This window comes from Equus przewalskii, chromosome 14 (assembly GCF_037783145.1).
Source record: "Equus przewalskii isolate Varuska chromosome 14, EquPr2, whole genome shotgun sequence".
Classification (NCBI taxonomy): Eukaryota; Metazoa; Chordata; class Mammalia; order Perissodactyla; family Equidae; genus Equus; species Equus przewalskii.
The window spans coordinates 45,325,923-45,337,857 of record NC_091844.1 but is presented as its reverse complement, the minus strand read 5'-3'; positions in this window follow the sequence as shown (position 1 = coordinate 45,337,857).

Sequence of the window (11,935 nt, the reverse complement as noted above, 5' to 3'; positions counted from 1 at the left end):
CGTGCAATTTAACTAAACTTCGGCTAGATTTAATGATATGTATTACCTATGAGATTGTTGCAAAAAGAAAGAGATAAAGCGGGTAAAGGATATACTTAGACAGAGAGCAAGCGTGAGGTTTAAGGATTGACACAGGTAAAACACATGGCTCATAACAGGAGCTGAATGCGCCTTAGTACCTTTTCTCTTTAACGAGCATCTTGATCACAATCCCCAGGGAACTGATGGGAGCCACTTAGACAGACCTGCAGAGCCGGGCCATGTCAGGACACAGCAGGCTGAACCCGGCTCTCTTTTCATTTTACCTGATTTGGGAATCAGGCTGGGAGAAACCGACTTTATCACTCTGATGCCTGGCAACGGTCTGTAGTTTAATCCTGCCAATTAGAGTTGCTATTGTGGGGCAGAAGATTCTTGAGATAGACCTGTCCCCGGTTTGTGGTGATAATGTTCCTTTGGGTCACCAAGGTTGGCTAACTAATGCTACTGATTCTTAGGAACAGTCTCGGCCTCACGCAGTTTAGCGGCCTCACGAGCTTATCCAAGGGGCTGGGCCTGCACCTAAGTGGGCCTGAGCCAAGTTGAAAAAGTTTTTAAACAGGAAAATGAAGCAGGGCAGCAATTTGAATTCTTCTCTAATTAATGGATCAAATCATATACTTTATACTTGTTAATGGATTTTTTTCAGAAGATCAGAAATTCATTCTAAAATGTATTTCAGAAAATAGGCAGGTGAAATTACCAAAAAATTGTCTAAGAAAAAAAAATACAGGTTTGCTCAGCTGTCCCAGGAAATAGAGCATATTATAATTAACAATAAGGTGCAGAGGTACTGGTTTGAACAACAACAAAACTTAGCAACACATCTAAAAACAGACGAAAGGATATATCACAATTCACAAAATGATAAATAAAAAAGAAGGATTCAATGAAGGAGGACAGCTGGGACGCCTCCCCTCACTCTACACATTCAAACCAAACTCCCTTTTCAAGTCCCGGCCGGGTTCCCATAGGTTCCAGTAAACCTTTTTGGGTCCACATCTCCTGAATCCCCACAGCTATAGAACTTGGTATCTCTACTGCTCAGTTTGAACTTTTGTCATATTCTGTCCTGTCGTCCTTTGTAGAAACTCAAATTGTCATACTTCAACATCTGCTTTTGAGGGCAGAGAGCACGTGCTGTACTTTTGTTTAAGCTTCACGTAGCAGGAATTCAGTTCATGAGTGGACACGTGAACCATTGAAGCAACAAAGGGATGAACAACTCTGGATTCGGGCCACGCACAAGTTCTGCAGTGCTCAGTGCCTCATCTAGACTTCCACAAGGAGAGTACATTGATTCAGCTGAAAAACGGGGCTTTGGGTGAATTGGATGAAGACAGTCAAATGGTGCAAACTTCCAGTTATAAGATACGTGAGTACTGGGGATGTAACGTACAACACGCTGAATATAGTTAACACTGCTGCATGGTATATTGGAAAGGTGCTAGGAGAGTAGATCCCAAAAGTTCTCATCACAAGGGGTAAAAAATTTTGTAACTAAATGAGGTGGATGGATGTCAACTAAGTTCTTGTGGGAATCATTTCACAATACATGCATGTCAAGTCATTACGCTGTATGCCTTAAACTTATACAGTGCTGTGTGTCAATTATATCTCAATAAAACTGAAGGGAAAAAAAACAAGACTTTTGCTATAGGTGTGTTTTATTGGCCTGGGGCCACTGTGACTGACATCTCTGGAAAGTGATCTGGCTGCTCCTAACAACTCCTCCTTATCCACCTGGATAATAAAATAGCCAAGAAAGGACTCCTGGTACTCATCTGAGATCTTATCCTTTAACTTCTGTTTTTTCTTTAGTTCTTGACTCCTCTAGGACAGTGCTTTTCAATGTGTGGTTGTTGGATCGCCTCATCAGACCGCCTGTGGCCCAAGGTAAATATGCAGATTCCAGGGCCCCATTTGCAAGCTATTGGATCAGATTCTTGGGGATGGGGTGAGGCCTGCATCTCCCAGTTGACTCATATACCTAAAGTTTGAGAATCTCTTATTTAGAAGAGAAGAGAGGGAAGGAAAATAAATGTGTTGCATGCTCCCATATGCCTTGGTACTGTATTTAAGATGCCTCCTTTGATTCTCACAATACCACTAAAGGTAGATTTTATCATTTTCTTTCAGTGCGGAGTCTCAGACACCAATGTATTGATGAGACAAATTGCCACAGGCCCCTCAGTGAGTTAGTACTAAGGCTGGATTCCAAAGCATGTCCATCTGACCCTCCGTCCTCAGTTCTTTCCATGACAACACACTGCCTGCCCCACTCTTACCCAGAGCACCTTCCCATTTGCATGCATTCGAAATCCCAGGTTCTGGCTGATATTTTCTATAATGACCCAAAATGACCTCTGAGATGCTACTCCACAGCTCATTTTCCATAAGAGCTAAATGCTCAAAAAGCTCCTGGGAATTCCTCATCTACCTGTGGAGGCTATAGGAGGCTATGTGCTTATACCCTCCCTCCCAACTACAACACCATGTGAGCTGGGTAGTATTCCTCCACACCTGCCCCTGACACACACACACACACACACACACACACGCACGCACACACATGATTACATTGTGCCTTAAAGGACAGTCACTCCATACAGACGCATGCTGCCATGGGAACATGGGCATAGCATACGTAGCTGGTTCTCCTCTTTCCTTTATAGATATTTTCAAAACAGTGTTTCTTTGGTGATATCTTTTTTAGGCTCCTTGTTTCCCTGACTACAGGCTGAGAAGGATGAAAAGCCTCTGGTGCTTTTCGTAGATTTTTCTCCACTGAGCTTGGTGGCTGAATGACTGTATTCCTAGTCCTGACTTAAAGTCCATTGTATTAATTATATCATTCATCTGTTTGCAACTGAATCTCAGAATACGTTTGCATAAAACACGTCCCTGCTCAAGAATTTAGGACCCAATCCTCCTCTTTACTGTGTCAAGCTCAAGCTCCTCTCCTGCTCTCAAGGGCCGGTGTTGCCCCACCCATCTCTGCACAAACCTTCCTCTGCCACCTCTGTTCCAGACCCAGGTGATATTTCTGACCTCTCTGCCTTTGTTCATACTGGGTCTCATGTGAGGCTCTAATTCACTTCCTAACTAACTCCCTATGTGATTTTGAGTGATTTGTTAAAACTCTCCAGGCCTGTTTCTTCATTCACCATAAAGAGGCCCTGTTGATCATTGGAGCTACCATTTACTGCCCTAAGTATTTTACACATATTCTCAAATCCTCCTAAACATCCTTGAAAAGGGATATTATTGTTCCCATGATACAGGTGACAAAACGGAGACAGAGAGGCTAAGTAAATTGCCCAAAGGTACACAGCTAGTGAGGAGCAAGGAAAGAATTAGAATCTACAAAAGGGGAACTCCTTGTTTTCTTCTACGATTCTCCTCACTTCTGTGACCAGATGTGTGGGTTTTTTTCGCCACAGTGACCAATTCTCCAACGCCAGGTGGGCACCCTGCAATTCAATCCAGTTCTGACACTGTCTACCTGGAGTTTAGCATTCAGATCCCACAAGTGATGGGCTCTGGTCCACAAGACTGCCCCCCAAATTCAGATCCCAATTGCACATCCCAGGTTGTTACCTGCACTTCTGACTGACTGGTTATAAATCGGGGTTTCGAGGGCCCCTCCTCACGTTCGATAATTTACTAGAATGGCTCATAGAATTCAGGGAAACATTTACTTACATTTACCAGTTTATTATATTACAAAGAAGATGATAAAGGATATAGATGAACAGCCAGATGAAGAGATAAAAGGTCGAGGTGTGGAGGGTGCCAAGCATGAGAGCCTCTGTCCCTGTGGATTTGGGGTGTACCGCGGTCCTGGCACGCGGACGCATTCACCAACCAGGAAGCTCTCTGAACCCCATTCTTGAGGGATCTTTATGGAGATGTCATCATGTAGGCATGATTGGTGATTAACTCAACCTCAGTCCCTCTTCCCTCACTGGAGGTTGCAGGGAGTGGGGCTGAGAGTTCCAACCCTTTAATCACATGGTTGGTTCCCCTGGCAACCAGCCTCCCATCCTCAGGGACTTTCCAAAAGTCATCTCATTAAAATAAACTCAGGTGTGGTTGAAAAGGGCTTCTTATAAATAATCAAATCCTTTCACCTTTATCTGCTCTTATCACTTAGGAAATTCCAAGGGTCTCAGGAGCTCTGTGTTCAATATACATTTGGTCCACAAATTCTTTGATACTCCTCCTTTCAAGAATTGGAGCTTAATTCCTCTCCCCTTGAGTGTGGGTTAGACTTAGTCATTCTCTTCTAATGAACAAATACAGTGGGAGTGGCTGCATGTGATTTCTGAGACTACAAATTAAAAGGCATTAGAGCTTCCTCCTTGCTCTCCCTCTCTCTTAGATCACTGGTTCTGGGGGATGCTGGCTGCCATGTTGTAAGGACACTCAAACATCCCAATGGAGAGGTCCACATGGCAAGGAACCAAGGTCTCCTGCCAACAGCCAGCAAAGAACTGAGACCTTCTGCCAATAGCCATGTGGGTGAGCCTTCTTGGAAGAGGATCTTCCAACCTCACTCAAGCCTTCAGATGACTGCAGCCCAGCCAAATCTTGATTGCAGGCTCATGAGAGACCCAAAGCTACAACCACCCAGCTAAGCCACTCTAAGATTCCTGACCCACAGAAACTATGGGCTGTTTTAAGCTGCTAAGTTTGGGGCCATTTGTTACACTACAATAGATAACTAATATACAGGCCTAGCTACAAAACATCCCAAGCAATATTTCACACACACTATCTTTTTTCCCCCTCATGTACGTCGAAGTGAATGATTCTGAAGCTCTAGAAGGCCTCAAGATGGAAGGAGCTAGGATCTCTGAGTTACTTGGAAGAGAGGTACCCAAAAAGCCATACCTGTTGCATTAAACCACAGGCTTGGGGCTTTTTTGTTAGATTAGCTACTGCTACTTCCTCTGTTAATCCACCCTCCTTTTTAATTCTCATGGCGTTTACTGTTCTTTACCACATATGATATAATTATCTGCATAAATGTCTTGTTTCCATTCTAGACTACAAGTTGCTCTCTTTTTTAAGTGAATATCGAATGAGTGATTAGAAGATGCTTGGCCAGCAAATCTCAATAAATTCTCACAATAACCCTATAAAGTAGATTCTGATGTTTCAGATGTGGAATCCGAGAGAGGGAGATTAAGTGATTTGCTCAAGATCACCCAGCCCAGAAGAGGCAAAGCCAACAAGTGTTCTGATTCCCAAACTCGAGCTCTCAGCCACTCTGGTCTGCTCCCTCCCAGGGACCCCTGCGTCCCACACAGTGCCCAGCAAAGTCTCTTGCATATAGTTGTGGTTTAATTAATGTCTGTGACTGCGTGAATAAGTGGATGAACAAATGGTAATATGTTGAGGGAAAATGTCACGAAAGGTCACCAACAGTCAAAAAACTCTGTGTCCTGAAATCTTCGTTTTCTCGTACAAATGCCCCTTTTTACTTGTATGCCTCTGAACTTTAGGGTGTTAGAGGCCAGGACACAGAAAGAGATTCATTCACGGGATGAAAAGCATGCTTAGAGAATGTCTACATTTTTAGACAAAGAACCACAAGTGCTTCAGGACATCAAACAAATTCAGAACTTTTCTGAAGAGCCGACTCATTAAGGAAAGCTGCTGAAATCCACAGGCGTCTTGAAAGGAGAGGACAGTCACCATGGTGCCCACGGGTGCCCAATTCTCTAGAAACCTGCATCCACTCACGGGGCCTGGCCGGGGATCCTCAGCAGCACAACAAAGACCGAATTGTTCTCTCCAGAACAGCACGATAATGCAGTGGAAGAGTGGGTGCCCTGTGTACTGAGGAAAAAAGGCAGTAAATGAGTCCCTGGCACCACCACAACAGGTCAGCCTTAACAAAGATGGGGACAGAACTCTCTGCCAAAAAACCAGTCTCAGCAAGCTTGCTCTGTGAGTGAAAACTCTATCAGATTTAAACTAAAAACAGCTAAATTTCCAAAATATGCAGCAAGTGCCCATGGGAAAAAGAAGATTCTCCCTTTCTAAGGAGGGCAGAGAAGTAATGCATACTCTCACACGCTTTCAGTGAAAGCAAAGCCCGGGTCTCCCTTTCTGATTTGTTCAGAATTAGCATTAGCTTCGAGTCACCGGCCCGTCTCCCCCTCAAGTTCACACCTATGTCTATTCGAGTTCTCCCAAAGGAAAGCTTAAACTTTCCTTACTGCACATTTTTTTCTGAAATGAAAAATGTTGGAAGTGGTTAGCTTTGAGGAGAGAAAGGGGGCTTGGAGCAGAAGGAGGGAGACATTTATTTTCCCTTTTTCCCTTCTTGTATCAATTTTTTACCATGCATACTTATTCATTTTACTTTTTTAATGTTAGAGTTCATCAGAGTGAGGATTATGACCATTGGGTCTTCATTTTTCTTTTATTCTGTTTCAAAAGTAATCAAATATTATTTTTTGTAAGTTTTATAACTACAAATCTCTGCACTTATTGTTCCCATAAACGAGAGCCTTGCTTCTCAGAGAAAAATCCATTCAGTGCGTGTTCCTTGGAACATATTACAGAACACCTTCACTGAACAGAAAAAAAAATGGCTCACTGGGTTTTTCTGTAATTTTAATATTGCTTAAGATGGCATAACTGTCTATTATTCTTTTATATAGATTCGTGGTTTCTAACTCAGGGTCACTTTTCCCCCAGAGGACATTTGGCAATGTCTAGAAACATTTTTAGTTGTCATAACTGGGGTGGAGGGTGGTGTCTTTCTGGCATCTAGTGGACAGAGGCCAGGAAGGCTGCTAAATATCCCATAGCACACAGGACAGTCCCCACAACCAAGAATTATCCTGTCCAAAATGCCACTAGTGCCCAAGTTGAGCAGCCCTGATATCGATATGATGACTCCATTGTACAATATGTAGAAATTCACCCTTAAATTGTGCTCACAGAGTAACTGACTACATGAGAGGAGGGGGGAAATCATCTCTCAATTGTTTGGATGACCCACCAAGTGTGAGGCTGAGATTGGCCAGAGTTGTGGCCAGCTCTTTGTATCTGTTCTTCCAGGACATACAAGCTGCTCGATAAATGCTTCTGAATAGACCTGGATCTATTCTTTATTTTTTATTCATTTATTTAACAAGTATTTGTTGAATCTCTGCTATGCCATCAGGTGGACACAACTCGTAAGAGAAATCATTCTCCAACCATGAGCACATCTGCTCTTAATAAACAGAGAACTATCCAGCCCATGTCTAAATATGACAATCAATATTTTGGCCAGGATGTGTCTTTGGAGAACTGAAATGAAATGAGACTGAAACTGAAATGTTTAGATATCTTACATATTAAACATGCGTACAATTAATTTCCAGCATGGCTGATTTTGCCCTGCAGTCGTTATAAATAAGCTCCTATCCCTTTGGGAAAGCCAGGTGCTCAAGGGGCACCAATTCAAGGGGCTAAAGGAGGCTAAGCAAGCCAAGTAAGAATGTAGGCCTGGGACATGGACGGCAAGAGTCTCTGGTGCTTTCACTTTATATTTCTGACTGGTCCCCGCCCTAACCAGTTGTCTTAGGACAGGAGGTGCTCTGGGACTTCCCTTGGCAGCTAGAATAGCCAGAAGGACATGAGCGTGTGGTCCCAGAGGATGAACTTGGCTCCTCACTCTGAACGGAGTCATTAGGAATGTTCCAGAACTATCCCTTCCTGCAAAATCATGAATCCACACTCAATTCTCCCTCACCAAAGTAAGCCTCATAAAAATATTCTCCCTTAAACTTAAAGAAACCCCAGCAGGATGGATTCTCTCAGAAGTTATGATAGTTTTAGGATTATTGATCCATTAACAATTGAATTCTTTGAATTGGTGCCTAAGAACAGAAAAAAGCCCCTGTGCTTTTTTACAAGTCCCTGTGGAATTTCCCATTCCAATGAAAGCAAGTTACGCTTTTTTTTTTTTAAATTTAGCGAGAGCACCATTTCCAACCACCAATGTAACCACTTAAGACAGCTTTTTTTGGTTTTGTTTATTTATGATTCAGAAAAATATTTTTTCTAATAACAACAACAAAGAAGAAATGCAGCTACAAAGTACTAAGATTAGAAAGACATATTTGCAAAAAATATATTGCAAATGTAATTCTCTCCTAGTTTTGATTGCCTTCAAGGAAAACTTTAAGTTGGAAGGGCGGTGTTGATACCAACTCAGCTGGGCCAAAACTAAAGCTGACCCCAGTGCTGGCCAAACCCACTAAGCTGAGGTCAAAGCCCGTCCAGCCTGACCTCGCTGCTGGACAGGAGTCAGAGTAGGATTCAGTCTATCTCAGACCATTCCAGCTCTGACTGCTCCTGATTGACCCTGCCTCCCCCTCCCCTTGGAGCTTAGCTTAGAGCCCAACTCCACTTCTGTACGTGACTAAAGCCCTGGTCAGGGCCCAGAGTCTACTTGTCAGTCTCAAGGTTTGGGGTGCCCTGGTCTGGCCTGAAAATAGCCCAGAGTGTTTGGGGCAGTAGCAGTGAATGCCGGGCCCTGGACCAGCCAAGGAGTCCCAGATCAATCCCATAGCTACTCCAATCCAAGGGCTTTAACTGGAACCAGAAAAACTATGGCAACGCAGTGAACCACCTGCCTGGCTGCATTCAGCCCCAGTCAGTCACAATAGGTGTCCAGAACCCCTGGTCCTGTGTAATCAATCAAAGACAGGCAACTTCCACTAGAACTAACGACCTGGGCAGGCTCTGGCTTTAAATCATGCCTGTGTCATTTCGGAACTATGGAACGAGTTAAACCTCAGCATGCTCCTTGACTTTAACTCATTCCAGTTTCTCAGTGAGAACAAAGAAAACAGCAGAAGTTATCCGTCAGTAATGCAATATGCTTCACACTGGGCTAAGTACTGTATTTTCACCCTTGACTCAGAATTTCCTTTCACTTACGGATTTAATGTAAATCCTTTGTCTTGTTAAATGATGGCACACATATTTGTTTTTGTGTTTTTACTACCTTCTGGGCTTACTATGTGCTGAGCAGTGTCCTAAGTGCTTTATAAACATGAATGTATTTATATGTACGTATTTATATATGTATATGTAATGTGTACATTTATCAGAAAATGTGCATTTTATGGGGTTGCATAAATTCCAACAAAGGGTGCACTCTTTAAAAAAAGTTTTATTTGTGACTGAACTTATTTTTTAATATTTTTAATTGCTGAAGTAATGTGTGCCCATTTTAAGAAAGTGTAGATAGATAAAGTTTTATAAAGAAAAAGTGAACAATTTTGTCCCCTTCCATATCCATCCTCTTGAGCTGACACCAATTGGTTACAGAGTTGGGTAAGCCTTCTGAAGGGAGTACTAAAAATTGTTTTTGAAACCCAAGTTTCAAAGCAAACAATTACGTGAGATAAACAATAACATTCTTACAAGACAAGAAAAAATTAAGAGTTGAAGTGGAAAACAAGATAAACGAAAAGAATCGTGCCCTCAGCATGGAAAGAGGCTATAGCACAGCTGTAGCTGAATTTTTAAATTAATGCTGTTGACATAGGAAGTGGAGAACAAACCATAAGTCAGCGAAGACCTGGGAGGATGGGTGGAGAAGATAACATGAAATTTCAGGCCTTCCGTAATTGATCAGAGAGTTTCTAATCACTAAATAGAGGTAGTGAGCGCCTAGTAGTTCCTTTCAGCAGATATTTCAAGAGTTTAGTCACATGTCCTTTTGAAAATAGTCCAGTTGCCTTCTGCTCACATACCCCAAGGATCTTTGGGATTGCATATGAACAGTCTGCAAACGTAAAAAGGAAATCTTGATTCCCCTGGAGAGAGGAATTGAGTGGCCTAAAAGGGAAATCTGGAAATAGTTTGTCCACAGAGACTCAGCATCTTCTAAGAACCTCCATTCTCCCCCGCGATGTGTGCGGGAGACATTTGGACCGACCTCCAAGAAAGCTTCAAAGCCAAGGGGGACTCACAGGTGCTCTGGAGAGTGGGAGCCGGGCTGGTCAGTGCCCACGGGGTTCTTTGTGGAATTAAAACGCAGCACAACATAGCACAGAACATTCTGAGTAGAAGGATTAACTGGAAAATAGAGAAGGGAGTAATCAGGACAGAAAAATACTGTAAACTCTGCAGGGTCACCATTGCAACCCCTGGCATAAAGTGAAGGCTTCAGGCTCCAGGGACCACCCTCCCAGCTGCAAAAATGTTACAGACTGAGCATCTTTGTCTTCCGAGGAGACCAAAACAAAGATCAAATGATGGAGGGGGTGGGGAGTGGGAATATGGCACTCCCTGGCTCGTGGACCTCAGCGCTGCACATGATCTGGAAGCTTTGTTGTATCACATACTAATCAGTCTCTTGGCCTTTTAAAAATACACATGTTAATAGTTGTTTCATATCTGCCTAGAGAATTCTTAACCTCTCCCCATAGCTAATTAATAATTCTTAATGAGGGCAGGTGTCTTGACTTGAACTTCAAAGTGTTGGAAATAATAATGGGACACAGTTAAGATGGTGTTTGTCCAAGGCAGTGGTGTGGCACCCTGGCTACACATTAGAATCACCCGGAGAGTTTTAAAATATTGATATCTGGCATCCATTGTCAGAAATTCTGACTTAATTTTTCTGTGGCAAGGCCAGGTTACCCATGTTATTTTTGGAAGTTCCCCAGGTGATTTGAATGTGCAGCTAGCCATGAGAAACACAGAGGTAGGATCACTGGAATCCTATCCCTTCCTAAATAACCACTCCTTCCTATGAGGTACACAGAGAAGAAAACAAAACACATAACCCTTTATCAGGAACTTCAGCCCCAAATCTCCCTGCAGCACTGTAGGGAGCTAGGCTGGGCCTAACGAAGAATGCTTTTGCGCGCACCTTCACGGCCAAAACCACAGCCAATGGAAAAGCTACGTCTTCATCTCCAGCCCCAAGTCCAAACCCAAGCCTCTGTTGTTGCCACGCCAACGAGAGGGACAGCCACAGCCGCCAGAAAGAATCAGGAGAATGAACAGGACACATGTGCAATTCATATTTCAACCAAGAAAGGATTCCTATTCCAAAATAGATGGAAATACAAATCACTAAGAAAAAGGCAACACAATGGAAAAATGAGCAAAGGATATAAACAGCTAATAAAAGAGAATCCTCTGAAGACCAACAAACATATGAAAAGATCCTCAGCTTCGCCAGTAATTAGGGAAAAGTCAATTAGAATGACAAATGAGATAGATGCCATTTCACACTTATCAGAATGACTAAAATTGTAAAGTTTGGTAATGCCAAATGTTAGCAAGGATGTTGAGCAACAGGAACTCTGATATATTACCAATGGGAAGTAAATTTGCACAGCCGCTTAGAAGAGCAGTTTTGCAACATCTGCTAATGTAGAAGATGCTCGTACCCTTCAGGGAATCAGTTCTCTCTTCAGGTGCATGCCGTGCAGACAGGAGCAGAAGGAGATATATACAAGGGTGTCCACTGCAGCAGTGCTTGCAATGTGAATAGGTTGGAGGGTTAATACAAATTGTGGACCAGATAATTGTGGTTGCATCATTTTACGATGAAATAGTGTACTCAGTTAAAATGGATAACATCTATATATTTCAGCACAGATTAATCGAAAACGTAACGTTCAACAAAAAGTGCAAGTTATAAGAAGTGATTTTCAGAATAATACCCTTTATGTAAAATATTAAAACACACAATAATATATATACTCATGAACAAATATGTAGAAAAAGCATAAAAACATGAGCAGGAAAAATGCATATGAACAATAAGAAAGTCATTACCTTTGGGGAGAGGTTGGGGAGGCATTTCAACTGCAACTAAAATGTTTTCCTTTGTTTCTTTCTCCTTCCTTCCTTCCTTTCT